The sequence below is a fragment of the Prionailurus viverrinus genome, chromosome A2 (assembly GCF_022837055.1).
Source record: "Prionailurus viverrinus isolate Anna chromosome A2, UM_Priviv_1.0, whole genome shotgun sequence".
Taxonomy (NCBI): Eukaryota; Metazoa; Chordata; class Mammalia; order Carnivora; family Felidae; genus Prionailurus; species Prionailurus viverrinus.
In genome coordinates, this window is record NC_062562.1 from 143,994,332 (window position 1) to 144,016,132 (window position 21,801).

The window sequence follows — 21,801 nt, forward strand, 5'->3', positions numbered from 1 at the left end:
AATTCTCTGGCAATGCTATTTCTCTTTCTGTTGAGTAGGAATCTTGCTATACAGATTCAAGGATCTATATGCCATTTATTCAACAACTATTTCTCAGTCCTCCTATGGGCCAGGTGCAATAGGGAAAAATAAAAACATAAGACATGGGTCCTGTCATCAGAACACTCAGTTTCCAGCACTATCCATATAATGATATATCTTTCTATATATTCCCATTTCTCTTCCACATTGAAAGATGTGTGTTTGACTTTGTGTCTGTGTGCCTGAGTGTATTTGGTAGCTGCCTCCTATACATCTTCACTTGGATGATCCTCAGAGAGCTCTAATATGTCCAAAATTGAAACCATTCACTAAATTGCATATGCTCAATTAATGGTGATTATTGCCCTTATGCTCTGCTTTTTCCCCTAACATTAACACTAGGTAAATGTAAAACATGAAGAGCTTTTTTTTTTTTAACTTTTGTGATGGCAAATCATAGCTGTGAAATTTCATTCCTTTTGATTTTATTCCATGGTACAACCTCTGTTTGTAAACCTATTCTCCCTAACACATGATTATTGAATTTCTTCCTGTACACCGAATTTTCATAAATTGTTGCTCTTATCTTCTACTTCTCTCCTTCCAAATATTAAATTAAATGTCATCCTCACAATAAAAAGCAATTCTGACTATATTCCATATATTCAGTATATACTCTACTTAAGACTTCATTGTAATTCATTAGCAAAACTAAGAAACAGATAGATTGTACATTTGTATCTTCTGAAAATTCTCTTATTGATTTGCACACATTCATCTCCCTAAAGAAAGCTAAGAGAGGACTGCTTCTTAAAATGGTAAAGAGGCCCTTATCATAAAATGCTATAATCAGAGTTCTAATGTGGTTATTTAAAATAGACGAGGTACATATATTTTTAAACTTACCATGGAAAACCTCAAAAGGAAAATCTAGAAGAATTGAGTCATATTTTAAATACTACGCTCCCTGTGAATTAGACAAAAATAATAAAAACTAAACTTTGAAGTATGTCCATAGCCACAGAAATACTTCCCTATTTTAACACAGCATTCACATTACAAAAATTATATCAATAAATCATAAGAGTTATTAATGTTACCTAAGATTATACATTTTTCAGAATGGAAAGCTATAGATTTATCAATAACAAGGAAATTCACTCAGTGTTGCATGGAATAAACAATGAAATTTTCTGATTTAGATATTATTGCTTTACTGAGACATCATAACTACTGCCCTAAAAGTTAAAAATTTTATAATTAGTAACAGAAAGTTAAATTAACATTTTTAACATCTAAAATTCTCAATAAAACACGAAATACATTGATGAGCAGTTAATCTTTCACACAAGGTATACATAATCAAAATTGTGTTTCTATTTTCTAGTTCTGTACTTGTACATATTTTGTAACAAAGAATATAAAGGAAACATAGAACACATATGTTTATTCATACTAGTTTGTTTTGCTTGTTAAGTTTTAATGCCTATATTTTTAACTCCTAATTGAAATATAAGCTTTTATAGAGCACCGTGCTAGTCGAATCATATCTTTGAACACCAATGTGTGTGTTCACTGTTCTCCACACAGTACACATTCAGCATGATTAAATGTCAAATCACACTTCAGTTTACCTCGGAATGCTTGGTAACAAAAGATAGTCGTATGTATTGATGTTACTTTTACAGAGACAGATGACTTGTGTATGATACGCTCTTACTGTCTTCATTATAACTCCCTCTGCAAGAATATTTTGTTGGGCAAACAAAACATTTACATTTGAATTTAAAAATGTTGAAAGGCATACATTTGCTAGCTACTAGCCCCATCTTCTGTGGTCTTAATCTCCTTCCAATTTTATACATTTAAGTGAACTGTTCAGCTAGTCCCTCTAAAAAGATCAGATTCCTTGGTTCAGATAAAGATTTACAATCAGGACCAAATAATTCATTTGATGATAACTTACTAGAAATATAATCCTCATAACACAGCAAGAAACTACAACGACTGTCTTTTGCTTACAGTAGCAGATCTAAATTACTCTACTTGTTTTTCACTAATATCCATATTCTCATGCCAACATATTAGTCAATCTTATTTCTCATTACTCACCAAAAAAAAAAAAAAATACAATATCCTGTCCAGTTTTTTCATGCTTACATTTCTTATGATACTAATTACATGCCTATAAAGTTCTTCCTATTTTCTCCAATTATGGAAACACTACTTGTTCTTTTCTCTTCCCTTTAGTTTTGTTTCAAGTGAAAAAAAAAGAAAGAAATACAAATGCAATTGAAGAATAGTGAACTTTTTCCAGCCCCTCTCCTCTCCTCTCCTCTTTGCTTCCCAGAGATAACCACCATCCTAGGTATTTATCACTCCTATGTATGTTTTAATTCATTTTATACATGTGTCTATCTGTATAGAAATATATCCTATGTATTAATGTTTATATAATTATAGTTTTATTGTATCATATGTCACACTATACTGCAGCTAGTTTATATAGCTCATGTTTTCTAGATTTATCCAGGTTGGTATGTCATACCAAATGGTAAAAGATGGAATTATTTCAGACAAAGATAAAGAAAAGCAAGGATGCTTGATTTTGCTACCGTTATTCAACATTGTACTAGAGGTCCTAGTCAGTATTACAAAGCAGAAATAAAAACTGAACAGCACACATATATGAAAGGAAAAAGTTATACTGTCCTTATTTACAGACAACATGATTGTTTATGTAGAAAAGCCTATGGAAACTAAAAAAAAATAGCTAAAATGTAAGTTAATAATGATTGCTTCATAGAAAGTGAGAATACAAAAATTAATATTTCTACTAGCAACAAGAATTTAGACATGGAAATTTAAAAAACTAATTGCATTTACAAGAAAGACTATCAAGCATATGAAATTATTGGTGTAAATTTAACAAAATATGTGCAACATCTTTACACTGAAAACTACACCATAGAGAGAAATTTAAAAATATCTAAATAAATGGAAAGATACACCATGTGCATAGATGAAAAGATTCAGTGTTTTTAAGATGTCAGTTTTCTCCAAATTGAGCTACAGATTCAGTTCTATCCCAATTAAAATCATAGAGGTCTTTTTTTACAAATTGACAAATTCTAAAATTGATATGTAGATGTAAAAGACAGACTAGCAAAGTAATTTTTAAAAATAAAAAAATTTACTACCCGACTTCAAAACCTAATCTAAAGCTATTGTAATCAAGACAGTGTGAAATTATCATAAGCATAAACATATAAACATATGGAACAAGATAGCAAGTCCAGACATATACTCACACATACGTGTTCAAATGATTTTCAGCAAAAGGATATTCAATGGGAAATGGGCAGTCTGTTCAAAAAATGGTGGCAGAACAACAGGATGAGTATATTTTAAGACATGAACCCCAAACCTTACTTTATACCATATTCAAAAATTACCTTTCTATTGATCATAGACGTAAATGTAAGAGGTAAAACTATAAAACTTTCGGGAGAAACTTTTGTAATCTTGAGTTAGACACAAATTTCTTAGCTAGGACAAAAAAGGTAAGATGCATAAAATAAAAGGTTGATAAACTGGCCTTCACCAAAATTAAAAATGTTTGTCAAATGACACCATTATAAAAATGAAAAGAAAAAATATTTGTGTGAAATATATATATATATATATTTGTGTATATTTCTATAAAATAAAAGACTCATTTCTAGAATAAAGAACTTTTACAATTCAATAACAAGAAATTAATTCAGGGGTGCCTGGGTTGCTCAGTTGGTTAAGCCCTGGACTCTTGACTTTGGCTCAGGTCATGACCTCACGGCTGGTTCATGGGTTTGAGACCTGTGTCGGTCTCTGCACTGCCTTCTTGGGGTTCTCTCTCTCTCTCTCTCTCTCTCTCTCTCTCCTCTCTCTGCCCCTCTCTCTTTCTCTCTCTCTCAAAATAAATAAACTTTAAAAAAATAAATCAAATCAGTTTTTAAAATGAGTAAGAGATTTGAAGAAACAATCAAAGAAGATAGAGAAATGGCAAATTAGCATATGGAAAAATACATAAGACAATTAGTAATCAGAGAAATGAGCACATGCAGGGTAGATTCACAGTGAGACATCACTATACACCCACTAGTATGCCTAAAATTAAAATGACTGACATTATCAAGTGTTGGAGAAGAGTGCAGCAACTGGAACAGTCATACATTGCTGTTAGGAATGCAAAATGGAACAGTCACTTCAGAAAAACAGTTTGACAGTTTCTGATAAAGTTAAATATATTCTTCCCATACATTCCAGCAATGCCACTCCAAACTATGTACCCAGGAGAAACAAAAGCATATGTCCATACAAAAGTTGTACTTGTGTGTTTGTAGAAGCTTTATTCATAATGGAGAAAGCTGAAAATAATCCAGATTCCATCCACCAGTTAATTGAAACACAAATTGTGATATATTCATGAAAAAAAAAGGCAATGAACTATTGACAGACACAACACAGGTAAACTGCAAAAGCTTTATGCTAAGTAGAAGAAGCCAGATACAAAAAATTGCAAAATGTGTAATTCCATTTGTATTAATTTTTGAAAAGGCAAAAATATACTGACAGAAAGCAGATCAGTGGTTTCCAGGGAGGGATGAACTGAAAGAGGCAGGAAGGACCATCAAGAGTGATGAATATGTTCAATAACATGATTGTGGGGGTGGTTATCCAATTGTATTCATTCATAAAAAACACATCAAATTGTACACTTAAAACTAGTTGGCTTCATTGTATGTGCATTTTACAGCAATGAAGCTTATAGGGTAAAAATTACTGGGCTGGAAGGAACCTTAATGCCCATTTCTCAGCCTCAGTAAAGTCATGGATATTAATATCCAAGACTCATAAATGACTGTAATGAACTTCCAAAAGATTTACCTTGACTTCACATTTATTTTATTCATTGTCTTCCAACTCTTGGAAACAACGTTTGTTGGTTTTTAATTTATTTTTTAATGTAATCTCCACCAATGTGGGGCTTGAACTCACAACCCCAAGATCAAGAGTCACCTGCTGTACCAACTCAGCCAGCCAGGGGTCCCAGAAATGACCTTTTTTGGTTTTGGTTACCTTCAGTCAGTTTTCATTTTGTCTCACGTCACCTGCATAGCCACAGAGAACTAATCTGACTCCATGAGTCCCACTGTTCTATTGAAACTACAAATGTTCTTTGTTTTTTCTTTTAAATACACAGTTTTTTCACTAATAAGTTTCCCTCTGTTTCTACAATAGCAGTTATCATTACAGGTGGTACCATAGTAATTACCATAACCACCACAGTCATTAGCCATGCACCTCTAGGCTAAGTAAGTCTCCCAGGGCTCAAGTCCTGGCTGTACCACTTTACTCGGTAGGTAAACTAGAGCCTATACTTCAGTTTCCTCATCTGCACAAATAGGGATAAAAATTGTTCCTACTTCATCAGATTATTTTGAGGATTAAATGGGGTAATACACAAAAGATGCTTAAAAATATACCTGGCACATCATAAGGACTCAATAAATGTTAGTATTTCTATTAGCCTATTTTTCCACTGGAAATTTCGGGAGAAATAAGAAAAATGCTATTGAATAAAATACAAAACTCAGATTTTAAATCCAGGAGTTATACTTTACTATAACTTTAAAAGTCAACAGAGTATGGAGCACCTGGGTGGCTCAGTTGGTTGAGCATCTGACTTCGGCTCAGGTCATGATCTTACGGTCTGTGAATTCAAGCCCTGCGTCAGGCTCTGTGCTGACAGCTCAGAGCCTGGACCCTGCTTCAGATTCTGTCTCCCTTTCTCTCTGCCCCTCCCCTGCTCATGCTCTGTCTCTCTCTGTCTCAACAATAAATAAAAACATTTAAAAATTTTTTTTAAAAAGTCAACAGAGTCATCCTCTACTTCTCAGTTTTGTAAGGCTTCTTTATTTTTTGTTATTGCTGTATTCTTAATTTCCTGGTTTATGTTACAATGGAGAGAGATAAATTAAACATTATGTTAGAAGGATATTTCTTATATCTATTACAAACTTCTATATCATGTATCTATGTTTGCATTATGCATGGGTGTATGTATTTTAATTTCTCTTAACCTAAATTTAGTTCGAGATTCTTTAAAGGACTTGCATTGAAGAGATTATTTGGATAGGAAAACTGGGAATACACAAGGTCTGCCTTGGCTTAACCTATCCTCCTCCTATAAAGGACTCCAAGGAAACATGAATAAAGTATACAAAAGAAGTCACTTATTATTATTAGATTGGATTGGATTAGATTAGACTGCATTATTAGCTATGACGTTGGCCACAAACTCCATGGTGGAACCTCACAAACTAGGGAAGACAATATGATATGGAGGAATCCTTGTCCATATGTTAGTCGAGAAAATGAACCAGCTACACAAGCAAGGTCTGGTTTGCCTTGAAGGAGGCCAACCTGCCCCTATCCTTCTCAGACCAGGATGGTGATCTTTTGTCAATAGCAAGAAAACACATCTACAGAATGAAAGCTAGATGGCTGTGGCCTGTTTAGAGAGATCATCCCAGCACCTCATTATCACTGCTCTTCCAGGGAACCCTCCACTGAGAGCCCTGTTTACTGCTTTTGGCCAGAGGATGACTCCACCCAGGAACACAGCATCAAAGTTCAGATCTGATCCATCCAAACCAACCTCTTTCTCCTTGGGCACATGGGACTCAATGATGACACAGAGTGCAGACAGTTTACTTTCCATATAAGCTCACAGCAGTTGTTGAAATTGCTGTGAAAATTAACATGTGACTAATCATTACCAGATAGAGTTTGCTATAGCATACTTGCCAACCACTGATATTATCATCTGGGAAATATTTGCAAGACAAAATATTTCCTCACTCTTCAGTAGTAGCATGTTCACAGTGTGAACTTTAAAGAAAACACGTTTAAAATCAGTACTTCCCAACTTCAGTGGAATGGAGTGCAAGCTCAGTAGAGCACATGCTTACACCCTGGGAGGCCTTCCTGAGTTTCTACTAAGTGTTTACACTACATGTGCCACTTTGAGAATTTGGGGGAGGTAACATATTTTCTAGCAAAAAGGATCTGAGTCCATTGACAGAAGAATTCAGCATGGTAGTGACAAAAAGTCTCTTTTCTGCCTTAAGACTTTTATATTAGTTTTTTCCTAGCTTCTTGTCTTTTTCAGAATTCATGTCTCAGTTTAAGTACCACCACTTTCGTGATGATGTCATCAAGTCACCGACTTCTCTATCTAATCAGCCATGCCCTCCTCCTCCCAAGATAGTCTCTAGGTCAGCACCCTAATACTTCACATTTTGTAGTTATTTGTAAACAACTGCTTGCCCCACTGAACTGCATCCTCCTGAGGGCAGGGACTGCCCTGTTCGTGCCACTGCTGGTGATGATCCTAATAAAGATAGTACAGAGTAGGCATTCATTAGCAATCTGTTGAATAAATAACCTGGTAAATGAATGAAGAATGAGCAATTTTAATAGGCTGCCTTGAGAACAATGACCTATTTCAGTTCCTTTGATATCTGGAAGATTAAACATAGAATTGAAAATTCTCAGTCTAGTCCCAATTCCTTAACTTCCTATCTGCAAGTTTTGAATATTTAACTTAACTTTTATACATTTATGTTATCAAATGGCATAAGAACACCCACTTACTTTTCCTCCCACATATGACTGTTAGGGCTAATGAGAGATGTGTGTGTGTGTGTGTGTGTGTGTGTGTGTGTGTGTGTGTGTATCCTGTTCGTATGTATACAAAAGTACTTTAAGATAAAAAGCATTAAGATGCCTAGGATTATTATTATATTTCAACTCAAAGTAATTAGCCCTAAAAAAACTCAATATGGATAAACTTAAAATTTATCATCAAAAGAAAACTTCCACTGAGATACAAAATAAAACATCAGAAATTATTGTTACGGGCTTATCATCTTTACACATATACATTTGTTTGAATATAAATCTCAAATGCAAAAATTATTTTTCACCTCCAAAAACTAATAGAATTTTGGTGATTTAAAGTCCCTGATGACAGAAAATATGCTAAAGTTTTAAGCATTTAAATTGTTTTTCCCTAACCAGTACATAGCTCACTTTATTTGACCCCTACTACTCTACATTTCAAGTGATCTGAACCCATGCTGGAATTAATCAATTTTATGTCTCTGTGACATTGTCTTTGCCAGGAAACCATGAAAAGTCTTTTTAACCACAGTGATTAAGAAATCATATTCCTTGATTCACAAAAGGAAGTATTTGAAACCTTAGGAAATATCACTGGAGAACACCATGGCATTCAACATCTGATTCCTAATTCATATCAAATGACAGAGATGGAGAAGCTAATCAGGTATTATGATTTCAAAGAACTCTTGCATGTGCAGGGTTAATTTTTTATGTTAGGTTGAATTTCTAAGCGTGGTGCCTCGTACTATCAAATGAGGCCACAGATCACCTAAGCTGAACATATGGGCCATTAAGAATGAAGTATCTAAAATCTGCAGTAAATCGCTAAAATTTTCGAATAGTGCATTACACTCATCTACAAACACATCATGCCTAAGTTATGACACTTTAAAAATGTAGTAAAGAAGATGAATGTTGATCACAACACTCTGAACATTTCTGATTCTTAGCATTGTCAATTCTTAAGATTAACAAAAAATAATAAAATAGGTAGTGAAATGGCTCTGGAAGCATTTTTTTTGTAAATGCCAGACAAAGTTAACACAAGCTCAAATGTCATTTGATTGATCTGAGTCCTTGTTCAAAGATATGAACCAATTAAAAAATTCTACTCTTCCTCAACCTCCATGGAGTTAGAAAGTTTATTTTGACAATGGCAAGGAAACATATCCTTTATTTTTCCACCATGTCACTTTATTATTTTTTTATTATTTTCTTTATTTCTATGTAAAGAGGAGTGTGTGTATGTATGTGCGTGTGTGCATGTGTGTGTGTGTGTGTATGTGTGTGTGTGTGTGTGTAGTCCACTGTAAACTTAGAAACTTTTGGGATTAGAAATTTACTTTCTAGTTATATCTGTTGCAGAACTTAAAGCTATTCAGCTGAAACCATCCTTGAGTTTGCTAAAGGTGGTATTTAATTTTCATAAACATTTGTGCGTGGAGGTTACTAGAAAATTTATGGACTGGTTATTTTCTGCTTCAATACCAGTGAAGCACATTGCTATCATGCTCAAAAGCCAAAAGATGACTTCAAGTAATGCTTTAAAAAAATCCAACAGGAAATGGTGTTTGTTTACTCATATATTAGCATATAATTGTCCAAAGAAGTATTATTTAAATTACGCATCTGCTGCTCACTTTAAAGGCTCAGATGGTTCAAACTGATGAAGCACACAACCTGTAAAGGTATAAAAAGAAAATATTATGCAAACATTGCAATAAAAATCTCATTATTTTTGAACAATATCTGATAGTTTGTGCCCATATACAGCGTGTTTAAAAAGAAAGGAAAATCTTTCTCTCCCAAATCTACTAGTTAATTGCAGACTTTAATAGTGGGAAAATGCCATTCCCCTGCCTTATCCCAAATACTTCGTGTATAAAAAGTGTCAGTTCTAGGGGCGCCTGGGTGGCGCAGTCGGTTAAGCGTCCGACTTCAGCCAGGTCACGATCTCACGGTCCGTGAGTTCGAGCCCCGCGTCAGGCTCTGGGCTGATGGCTCAGAGCCTGGAGCCTGTTTCCGATGCTGTGTCTCCCTCTCTCTCTGCCCCTCCCCCGTTCATGCTCTGTCTCTCTCTGTCCCAAAAATAAATAAACGTTGAAAAAAAAATTAAAAAAAAAAACTGTCAGTTCTCTTTTTGGTTTTGGTTGAAGTATATTGAGTAGGATCAAAAAGATATGCCGAACTAATACTAATTTAACTACTACAGGGAAACAAATGTCCTGAAACGTAGTCTGACGCTTTTTTACAGAGGACCAGTGTCGTTTTAAAGGATAAACACGGGGATAGAAAAATCAGAGAGCACTTATTTCCAGAAATGTGTACAATGTGCAAAGCACTGAAAGTTTTCTCAAATGCCTCTTAGCATTCTAGAATACAATGATTCTCGAATTTGTGACAATTCTGACATGTTGTCATTAACAGCTAAATCAGGAAAAGAAATGTGCTTTCTTCCCCGGTAAAACAAAAGCATTACACACTAAAGAAAAAAAATTGCTAGGCCCTACATTGATGTTCTGTATATTTTGAAATTATCCTAGAGAAGTAGCTGGAAGAGTATAATTTCCTTCTCTCCACTTGCCAGGGTAGAGATGGATGGAGTTAGGCAACTGAGGAGTATTTTTTTCATGATCCTGATTAAAATTGAAACAGTCATGAGAATGCTGTTTCCTGGAAGGTGAAATGTACTTCAGGAGTCACAGTTAATATCCATATTCTTTATTCAAATGCCCAACATCTGAACAGTGTATAAGTCCTATGTATCAATATTTTCACTGGGTAGTTTCTCAATTCAATTTTACTGATTTTATTTCTTTCACCATTTTTTAAATATTATATTTGTGTCCCTTCAGCCCCAATAATCACAGAAACAACCATAACAATAATAACATACACAATTACATTTGGGCCACAAAGAATGTTTGACTTTACTTCTAATGACATTTAAACAATTGAGTATGAACAAAAATCTTCAAGGAGTCAGCTGAAACTGTTTTCTATAATAATTTCTGAGATTAATTAAAAAATAATATTTTAGAACCATGATTTTGGCTGATGCCAATACAAAAATATGACCTCTAACCAAATTTAAAAAAAAAGTAAGTTCAACAAACAGTACTGGAACAACCAGACATCTACATGCAAAAAAATAAATCTAGACACAGACCTTATACCCTTCAGAAAAAAAAAAACTCAAATTCAAAATAAAATTAAAACTATAAAACTCGTTCACAGGAGAAAACCCAGATGATCCTGTATATGGTGATGACCTTTTAGATATAACACCAAAGGCATAATCCATAAAAGAAATAATTGATAAGATGGACTTCATTACAATTAAAACTTCCTGTCTGCAGAAGACAACACCAAGAGAATGAGAACACAAGTCAGACTAGGAGAAAATATTTACAAAAGATACATCTGATAAAGGACTATTATCCAAAATACATAAAGAATTCTTAAAAGTAAACAATAGGAAAATGAACAACCCAAATAAACCTGGACAAGAGGCCTGAAAAGATACCTCAACAACGAAGATCTACAGATGGAAAATAATCTTATAAAAGATGCTTAACATTACAAGCCATTACAAATTAAGGCCACCGCATACCTATTAGAATATCTAGAATACAGAACACTGACAACAATCAATGCTGGCAAGGCATGTGAAGCAACAGGAACTCCCATTCATTGCTGGTAGATATCAAAGCTAGTACAGCCACTTTGGAAGATAGTTTGGCAGCTCCTTACAAAACTAAATGTAATCTTACTATATGATCTGGCAATCCTGTTCTTTGGTATTGAACCAAATAATTAAAAAAACCTAGATCCACACAAAAACCTGCGCATAAATGTTTATAGCAGCTTGGATCATAATTGCCAAAACTTGGAAGCAACCAAGATGTCCCTTAATAGATGAATAGATAAAAACACTGTAGTAGATCCAGACAATGGAATATTATTCAGTGCTAAAAAGAAATGAGCAATCAAATGATGAAAAGACAAGCTTAAATGCATATTATTAAGTGAAATAAGCCAATCTGAAAAGCCTACATACTGTCTAATTTCAACTATATGACATTCTGGAAAAGGCAAAACTATGGAAATAGTAAAAAGATTGGTGGTTGCCATTGGTTGGGGGAAGAGAAGAATGAACAGGCAAAGCACAGAGGATTTTTAAGGCAGTGAAACCATTCTGTATGACATTATATTGGCAGATACGTGTTATTATACATTTGTCAAAACCCATAGAATACACATCAAGAATGAACTCTACATGTATTTTGATAACTGTACATAATAGCCTAAAGGTGAATCACTATTCTTGAGTTGATAACTGGGAACAAAATGTAGCTTCTATCTACAGAGTTATATTTACATACCCAAACACATACAAACATTTTTGTCACAGAGATTTAACTAAGCAAACAATATGGGGTTGGGGGGTGGGCAATTACAAAAGTTCAGCTCCTTTCCAAAAGGAATGAAAATTTAAAAAATGAAAAAAAAGGAATCTTTTTTAACAACTTGTTACATATGCTATTTTTAGTTTCGATTTCAGTTGTGTATAAAACTATTCCAGGAGCAAAAGATATTTCCTTAATAGAGAAATTCACTCTGCTGGATATTTCCTGTTATCCTTCCAAAATACCCCTCATCCTGCTTTGGACCTGGGAGGCAAAAGTTTTATAGACCGTGTCAACTGGGCTCTTGATTTCTGTTTGTCTACAACAAAGATTTCTTGATTTCTGTTCTGTTTGTCTACAACAAGAGAGAAGAGCAAAAGGTAGATAGGTAGGAAGAGAGGAGAGAGAAGTATTTCTTCTGCTTCCTTCATTGTGTGGTCTGAGCAGTTGACTACATTCTTCAACTAAATGCCACAGATTTTACCTGGCAACCCTCACCTATAGGTATATCTGGTTTCTTCAGATTCTAGTAACCACTTCTTACCCTGTTCCTTTAGGTCTAGGGTGGTAAATCTCCCCACTGTTATGAGCCCGGGAGGATAGCACCTTTCCTTGTTGGTTTCCCTAAGCTCTGAAATATAACCTTTACTACACATTTCTCTGTTAGAAAAAAAATGAACTCTGCAAACTTCAGATGACAATGTGTCAATGTAAGTTCATCGACTGTAACGAATATAGCACTCTGTTCCAGATATTGATAATGAGGGAAGCTGTGTATGGGTGAGCGCAAAAGGCAAAATGGGAACGCTTTGTACTTTCCACTCTGTTTTGCCATGAACCTAACTTCTGGAAGTCCACTATTTCAAAAAATTATGAGAACATGACCAACATAAGATTCTTGAATGTAATATTTTCTTTACCACTTTCTAGGAGATTATAGGTATTGTACTAAAATTTTAATTTTTCATATATTTTAAACCTCATTAATAGATATCAAATGTTATTATTTTATAAAATAATTCTTTGGGCTTTAAAAATTAAATACTGAATATATTACAAAGTAAATTTAAATAACTGAATCTAATGTTAATAGAGAGAAATAATGATAGGTATGTGCTTTACTTCCTCTTTATTAAAAATTGCAGTGAAATGAAGCCAAATGTGAAAGAGTACAGATTACATAATTTCATTTATAGGAGTATAAAGGCAGGTAACCTTTGTCTATGCTGTTAGAAGTCAGGAAAGTGACTAAAGGGAGCACAGGAGGGTTTTGAGGGACCAGTGGAGGATTCTGGGGTTTGGCTGGGTGTTCTGGATATTGGTCTGGGTGTTCTCAGTTTGTGAAAATTCATGGAGCTGTAGACTTTTTGCTATGCCTTTTCAAAAGTCAAAAAAAGAAGGCAGTAAACTTAGTTCTTCATTAAGTTTTGATAGAAGCAAAGAGGGGATAGAAATGAGGGTACAGAAATGTTTACATAAGACTGCAGTTAGTGTAAGGATAGAGATCTAAAAGGAAATTAAGAGAGCTCCAAGGACCCGGGAGGAATGGCCTTTTGGATGTATCACTCAACAGGCTAGAATTTCTTAGTGTTACTCATGAGCTAGGATAAATCACAGGGACACCTATGTAAGCTAGACATCCAGCAAGGAAAACAGAAGATCTGGGGAGTGTTAGAGCTTTCTTAAACAGGATGAAGAGTAAGGTAGAAATTAGCAAATATCTTTCTGGGAGACTTTTACCAGACCCCTACTACCTGCCAAAATGTGCATTTTCATTCCTGTTTGAATTACTATTAAAAGTGAATAGGGCTTCTGAGTTTTAACTAATTCTATAATGTGAAGTCCATCCTTCTGTGTTTTGTGGGCACAGACAACAGAATGGTTTGTTCACTGTACAACAGTTCTTTCTAGTGGAGTTGAGTGTGCCCAATGACCTCCAGCTAAATTTTTTGCACAGGTCATACGTGTCTCCTTTACAGCCTATGTCAAAGCGAGTTTCTGAAGAGTTTCTTAACATAGGAGGTATATTCCCGAACACATTCTCTGAACACAATTTCATGCAACAGCCTCCACCCCTTTACCTATTATGTCGTTTTGCTCTGCACAAAATGGACTAGTATGGGCTTTTTGTCCTCTTTTTCCTATACCTCACCCTATGGTGCTAATAAGAAATGATGGACTCAGAAGGTAACTCCAAGAGAAGAGACAAAAGGTAAACTAAAAAACCTAACAATCCTTAAAAATAGGTTAATTAAGCCCTGAAGAAATAAGAAGTTAATTAATTTCAGACAACGCAGTATTACTGACTATAAGAGAGTTACCAGATGCTTTGAAATCTAAAGTGTGGGGGAATGTGTATGAATGGGTGTGACCTGAGGGGTGTTAAAGCGTGTATGGTTGAAAATCAGCGAACATATTCAGAGGCTTTATTCTTGTCAGGTGATGGAAGGAAAAAATAATAGTTATGACTTGTTGATTATTCACAAGGTGCCAGGCATTGTGCCGAGCCCTTAAGGGTGAATTCTCTCATTAAATGGTCACAGTAACACTACAAGGTAGGTATGATTATTATTCCCATCCAAAGATGAGAATATAAGGGTTTATAAAATATAAATGACTTACCCAAGGATTTACCACCTAAGTGGGAGAGCTAGAATTTTAGCTCATCTCTCTCTCAACTCAAAAGCTCATGCTCCTAGCCACTTGTCACTATATTGATTAGTGAATGATCACAAGAGCAAATAGAGAATTATTGTGATGAAAAGAGGATAAAAGGAGTGGGAAAGAAGTTTAAGATACAAAGGAAAATGAAGAAAGGAAAAGAAGAAGTGAAAAATGGAAGAGGGACAAAATACAAATAGCATAGTTCAGGTATATAATTGACACTCAATGAACACTCATGTGTATGACATTTTCAAATAAATGTAATTAATATACACTCCATAAATATTTTTTTTTAAATTTTTTTTCAACGTTTATTTATTTTGGGGACAGAGAGAGACAGAGCATGAACAGGGGAGGGGCAGAGAGAGAGGGAGACACAGAATCAGAAACAGGCTCCAGGCTCCGAGCCATCAGCCCAGAGCCCGACGCGGGGCTCGAACTCACGGACCGCGAGATCGTGACCTGGCTGAAGTCGGACGCTTAACCGACTGCGCCACCCAGGCGCCCCCATAAATATTTTTTAAATAAAATTTGGCAATTGTTCCCTTAGCTACAGTCAAAGGTGTTTATATGGTCCAAAAGACAAGATATTTTATAGTTGTGGTTTTCAAATACATTCCAAAGACAGAAAACCCAAATCCCAAAAGTGTTAACAATTAGGCACCCGAATTAAAAAGAATTTTCTCATTCATATCCTTCACTTTCAAACTAACTTCTTGATTAAACTTTAATGTAATCATAAGAGTTAATAACCTTAAAGAGAAAAATAATCAAGTCTCCATTATAATTTTCGGGTAGATTCTTTCTGAAGCAAAATACCACTAGAAAATAATTACCCTTAATAACATGGGAGCTATCCCATTAAGTTCTTTCCTTCATTAAAAAAATACATAATTTTAAAGGAAACAGAAGAAATAATGAGAGAATGAGCCCCATTTGATCCACTCTATACTCATCAGATGCCCATATCAGTAGTAAAGCACTTTCCCATCTACTTTGAGAATGTTGTGAGCACAATCACATTTCTGTTCCTATATCAAAGAAGCTGACACTGCTGGGGAAACCTTGTTGATTGATGCCATGGTGAGAAGCATCATTTCCATCTGTCTTGTTCATTCCCATAATGATCCTTGTATGTAGTGCTTTTTAATTCTGTCTCTTTCTGAAGATTCCCAAGTGCTCAGTCCCAAGCCACCCACCTCATCATCCTCATAAGATGACCTAAGTACTAATCATTATATCTCTATTGATAACATATCCTTCATATATAATACATTATATCTGTCTCTTTATTAGGCACTTTCTATGTACTATTACCCTACCTTTAGATTTCACAGGAACCCTGAAAAATATTATCACCCCCATTTATTGATGAGGTAACAAAGATTTAAAGAGATTTTGCTCCTTGACCAAGATCACAAAGTAATGAGAGGTGTGACACTGGATTCAAATTGTGTACAAAGCTTGTGCTTCTAATCACTATGTAAAATACAAACTGTCAAGTATAAACTTTCTGCTGCTCCAAATCCTTCCTGCTCCTTCATCTACTTTTTTATTCTTCATTCAAGAATTATTGTAGATCCCTGTTTAGACCCAAGACCAGACCTTAATCCTCAATTGCTAAGCCCACAGCATCTCATCTCTTTCTCGGATTTACTTATCATTTATTTGTAATTTTTTTGCACATGATGAAGAAGTTCAGGAACTATAAGAACAAAGAATGAGTAAAAGAAGCCCGGTGCAGTGGGTGAAGCTATGGAGGACCATAGGAAAAACAAAGGCAATGCTATTGATTTGTCTCAAGCTTTTATTAGATGCTGGCTCCATCTTGGCCCCCATTTAACGCTTTATACATTGAGGGAAGAAATGTGAGATTAATAAACCTTGTTCTTTATGGCTATAAAAGGCTTATCAAACCTTATTCAGTTAGAAAACACAGGCAGGTACATTTACACTGTTAAGTTTCATGATGACTTAACTTGTAGGATTAATAATATTTTATAACCAGTCTAAAATTTCCTTAATCAGAAATTGAAAAATTACCTAATTTCAAATAAGTCTGTTTATTTTTACATGTTCAATTCTTTAAAAAATATACAGTATTATATCACCTCACGCCAGTCAGAGTGGCCAAAATGAACAAATCAGGAGACTATAGATGCTGGAGAGGATGTGGAGAAACGGGAACCCTCTTGCACTGTTGGTGGGAATGCAAATTGGTGCAGCCACTCTGGAAAACAGTGTGGAGGTTCCTCAAAAAATTAAAAATAGACCTACCCTATGACCCAGCAGTAGCACTGCTAGGAATTTACCCAAGGGATACAGGAGTACCGATGCATAGGGGCACTTGTACCCCAATGTTTATAGCAGCACTCTCAACAATAGCCAAATTATGGAAAGAGCCTAAATGTCCATCAACTGATGAATGGATAAAGAAATTGTGGTTTAGGGGCGCCTGGGTGGCGCAGTCGGTTAAGCCTCAGGCTTCAGCCAGGTCACGATCTTGCGGTCAGTGAGTTCGAGCCCCACGTCAGGCTCTGGGCTGATGGCTCAGAGCCTGGAGCCTGTTTCCAATTCTGTGTCTCCCTCTCTCTCTGCCCCTCCCCCATTCATGCTCTGTTGTCTCTCTCTGTCCCAAAAATAAATAAACGTTAAAAAAAAAAAAAAAAAAAAAAAAAAAAAAAAAAGAAATTGTGGTTTATATACACAATGGAGTACTACATGGCAATGAGAAAGAACGAAATATGGCCCTTTGTAGCAACGTGGATGGAACTGGAGAGTGTGATGCTAAGTGAAATAAGCCATACAGAGAAAGACAGATACCATATGTTTTCACTCTTATGTGGATCCTGAGAAACTTAACAGAAACCCATGGGGGAGGGGAAGGAAAAAAAAAAGAGGTTAGAGTAGGAGAGAGCCAAAACATAAGAGACTCTTAAAAACTGAGAACAAACTGAGGGTTGATGGGGGGTGGGAGGGAGGGGAGGGTGGGTGATAGGTATTGAGGAAGGTACCTTTGGGGATGAGCACTGGGTGTTGTGTGGAAACCAATTTGACAATAAATTTCATATATTGAAAAAAATATATACAGTGTTTCCAGGAATACTTTACTACCTGCAAACTTTCACCTTCAAAAATAAATTATATAAAGTACTTCAAAATTATTAATACAGTAAAACCTTGGTTTGCAAGCATAATTCATTCTGGGGTACTACTCATATTGCAAGACATCTCTCGTTTATCAACTTAAAATTTATTAGAAAGGTTTGCTCATCTTGTGGAATACTTGTAGACAAGTTACTCGCAATCCATGCTTTTACAGTAGTTATTTTCTTAATTTTATTTAAAATGAGGTAATCATCAAAAAGGATATTTATATTTAAGATAAACACACTTGACTTTCATCATGTTTGACTTTGTTTTATCTCTATTTACTAAATAAATAATATTTAATCACAAGGACATTGTGTGGTAAAGCTTCTAGAGATGGCATTTCATGTCAGTTTTTCCACATAGTGACATGTTATATATCTCATTTTTTACTTACAGAAATAGATAAAAAGCCAGTATTATCAATAACATATATACTAAAATACTACATTAACTACAGTAATGCAATTATTACAGTTACAAAGAAAGATCATTTGGGGAGGTTAATATATCTCTAAAAATCTCTTGGTTTTTAGTCAAAGTACAGTGCCTAGAACAGAGACAGCCTTCAAATAATTCTATGTTCCTTTCCTCCCTCTTCCCCCTCTTTCCATTTCATTTGTGTCTTCATTTTCCCATTTCAGGTACTGTTCTCTCATAGGGACTACTCGAACTGTCTCCTAACCTAACCACCCCTGTCTTCAATCTCACTTCCTCAAGTCTGCAAATTGTTGCCAAGGTTATTTTTCTAAAACAGAAATTTTAGCACTTCACTGTCCTCTTCAAAAAGCTTCAGGTTCCTATTGCCTGCTGTGTCACCTTCAAACACTAGAATGACAGAGATTTCTAAACAAGAGCAAGCTCATCTGGTCATTTCCAGGCTGCTCTCATGCCACACTCTTGAATTCTTACACTGTAGATGCTCAGCTTTTTTAGAATGCATGTTTTTCCTACCTTCTATTTTGTCTGTTTTGTTTCCACATATGAGTGAAATCATATGGTATTTGTCTTTCTATAACTGACTTATTTTTGCTTAGCATAATGCTCTCTAGCTCTATCTATATCATTACAAATGGCAAGATTTCATTCTTCTTTATGGATGAGTAATATTTTATATATATATCTAACATCTTTACCCATTTATCAGTTGATGGACTGCCATGAATGCCTTCTCCCCATCTTGTCCACCTAAGAAATGTCACTTTCCATCTGTGTTTAAATTTAAACCAGATGTGTTGTATTCTTTGAGGCTCTCCTTATATATTTTCCTAATCTCAGCTTTACATTGGGTTCTTATATGCTCATGCCTCTATCATATCACTTATCAAATTGAATTTTTGTTGGTAACATGTTTGTTTCCCTCCTCTGTTACATTATGACATCTGAGAACATATAGAACCATGTTTCATTAGTCTTTGTATTCTTTTTTGTTGTTGTTGTTAACTTACCTATTTATCTTTGACAGAGACTAGTGAAGAGCAGGGGAAGGGCAGAGAGAGACACACACAGAATCTGAAGCAGGCTCTAGGCTCTGAGCTGTCAGCACAGAGCCCAATGTGGGGCTTGAACCCACAAACTGTGAGATCATGACCTGAGTTGAAGTCGGACACTTAATTGACCGAGCCACCGAGGCACCTCTTAGTCTTTGTTTGTATTCTTGATGTCTAACACAGAACTCTTTTATTAGAAACCTTATAAGATTACCAATAAAATATAGGTGAATAAATAAATGATTCATAAAGATGAAAATGAGTATACGTGATAACAAAAAAAGACAACAATAAGAACACTGATAGGCATCTGTGTTTTAAAAATATACCTTTACCTTTAAAAGAGTATGTAGAGAATTTAGAGCTGGAAGAGATTTCAAAGATTAGAATATTTTAGGATAATCCTTCTATTTAAAAGGTGAAGCTAAGAGGTCAAGATAAGTTCACAACACAGAAGAAAAGTGAATGGCAGAGCTCAGATAAAAGCCTGGGAATATGACAGGAATATGACTCTATGTGACATATTGTTGGTGGATTCAATTAGAAACAGAACAAAAGTGTGATTTGGCTTTCTTGTTTTTTAATAAATTCTTGTAAATACAATTATTTCAAATATTTTCCTTAGAATGTATTTCTAGAAGTAATGATATGTGCTGAGCAAATACTCTCTGAAAAACAATTACACTAATACCACCCTCACCAAGCATATTTGGAAGAACCAATATAATTACCTTTTGATAATTACTATTATAATTTTCAAGTCTTTGTAAACTTGATAGGTAGAAAACAATATTTTATTGTTGATTAAATGTTATTTATTTGATTGCTAGTGAAAGTTAACATTTCTTCAAATGTTTACTAATGTTTACGAGTTTTGCCAACTGACTTCTTCAAGATGTCATCATTGGTGGCTCTTTTTATATCTGTGATATTATCCTTTGACACAATAACCCAAATATATGCCTTACTTTATATTCTGTTTTAAAACTGTGTTTATAATCATTTTTAACATCTGACAGTGTTAAAATGTTACTAAATCAAACATGTCTATTTTCCTGTTATAATTTCCTTCACTGTCCAACTCAAAAAGCTTCCCCATTCAAATCTAATGGACTGTCTTCTATTTTTTTTTTCTTTTGCTTCTTTTTCACTGAAGTCTAAAATAAATCCTGGGGTTCCTGGGTGGCTCAGTCAGTTAAGCATCCAACTCTTGATTTCGGCTCAGGTCATGATCTCACAACCATGAGACTGAGCCCCAGGTCAGGCTCTGTACTGGACGTGGAGCCTACTTAAGATTCTCTCCCTCCCTCTCCCTCTGTTCCTCACCTTCTTGCGCACAAACATGCACATGTGTGAGCTCTCTCTCTCAAAAGTAAATTATAAACATTTTAAAAAATAAAAAATAAAATAAGTTCCAAGTGGATAATACTCTTATGTGGAGGAATCATCTCACTTGATCTTACTGTAAATTGATACTCAATGAATAAAATGTCCTTTCCCTTTTTCATCTTTATCACATCATAAATTCATATGTAAATATGTACATATATATGTGTAAACTGATTTATTTATTATCATTATATATTTCTGGTTATTTCTGTCTGGTTCCATATACCATAAGCCTATTCAGCACTCGGTCCATACTGGATTGATTATTATAGCTTATCATTACGGTTAAATATGAAATGTTTGGTAGAAATAAATTTCTCTTCAAAATCATTTCAGTTATTTTTATTAATTTATTCTCACAATTAAAATTTTAAATATTATTTCAAATTCCAGAAAATACTCCTTTGTCATTTTGGTTGAAATTATACTAAGCCTGAATACAGATTACTCAGAAAAGTTTAACATTATTCTTATAATTAGTTTTTCTGTCTACAAACAAGGAATGTCTTTCAATAAAGTTGTCTTCATATAGGTCTTTCATATTTTTTGGTTCAATTTATTGCAAAGTATTTTAAATATTTTTGCAAAGGAAGCAGAGTTTCATTTCCCACATATTAGTCAATGATTTCTTACTAGTATAAAGGAATGCTCTTCAGGTTTTTAATATTAATTTTTTATTTGATCATCTTCCTGAAGTAAGTACCTCTAATACATTTTTCAGTGTCTTGCCTTGAGATCGAATCATTTGAAAATAATCATACTACTACTTTTTCATTTTTAGTAGTCATCTCTGTTATTTTTGTTTCATGTTTTATCACTTTGGTAAAAATTTATAGAATATTAATTATAGTGGTAATAGGAATAATCCATTTCTTTAATAGTAATAACAACTATAAGTATATAATTGGTTGAAGTCTAAGAGTCTAACTTTATCATGTTAAACATTTATT

The 21,801-nt window shown here is 34.6% G+C and overlaps 1 protein-coding gene across 1 annotated transcript in view; it reads right to left on the minus strand.

The window, feature by feature from the left end:
* Positions 1-21,801, minus strand: part of GRM8 (glutamate metabotropic receptor 8) — a 763,655-nt gene that overhangs the window by 250,349 nt on the left and 491,505 nt on the right. The gene's annotated exons all lie outside the window — the stretch shown is intronic.